Source organism: Octopus bimaculoides, chromosome 14 (genome assembly GCF_001194135.2).
Source record: "Octopus bimaculoides isolate UCB-OBI-ISO-001 chromosome 14, ASM119413v2, whole genome shotgun sequence".
Classification (NCBI taxonomy): domain Eukaryota; kingdom Metazoa; phylum Mollusca; class Cephalopoda; order Octopoda; family Octopodidae; genus Octopus; species Octopus bimaculoides.
In genome coordinates, this window is record NC_068994.1 from 55,390,436 (window position 1) to 55,391,310 (window position 875).

Sequence of the window (875 nt, forward strand, 5' to 3'; positions counted from 1 at the left end):
TATATATTTGTTTTGCAAATACATTTATACGCACACACACATATGTATAAATGCATACACACATACATATATATATGTGTATATATATATATATATATATATATATATATATAAATATATATAGCTAGATAGCTAGATAAATACATACATAGAGAGGGAGGGAGAGAGAGGGAAAGAAAGAGAGATGATCAGAGAGGGAAAATAGATAACTTGATATATTGATAGAAAAAGAGAGTTAAGCTGATGGAGAGATAGGTGAAAAGATAGAGAAAAAGGCAGAAAGAAATAGAGGGAAAGCTAAGTAGACACAGTGGTAAATAAATGAGAGAAGTTAATTGATGGCCACATAGGTATAGATAGATAGACAGAGAGACAGATAGACAGAGAGACAGATAGATAGACAGATAGATAGATAGAGAGACAGGTAGATAGATAGATAAATAGACAGGTCGATAGATAGACAGACAGGTAGATAGATAGATAGATAAATAGATAGATAGATAGATAGATAGATAGATAGATAGATAGATAGATAAATAGATAGATAGATAGATAGATAGATAGATAGATAGATAGATAGATAGATACACAGGCAGGTAGATAGATAGATGTAGAAGTAACGTAGGTATAAGTAAATAAATGAATAAAATGATGAGTAAATGGCCATACAGCTAGCTAAGTAGATCAACAAATAGATGAACAGTTAAGTATATGTGTGTGTGTGTGTATAAAGAGAGAGAGAGAGAGAGAGAGAGAGAGAGAGAGAGAGAGAGAGAGAGAGAGAAATGACCATACATGCATACACAGACACACACATGTATATATTTACATGTATAAGTTTGTGTATAATTATATATGTATGTGCTTGTATATGT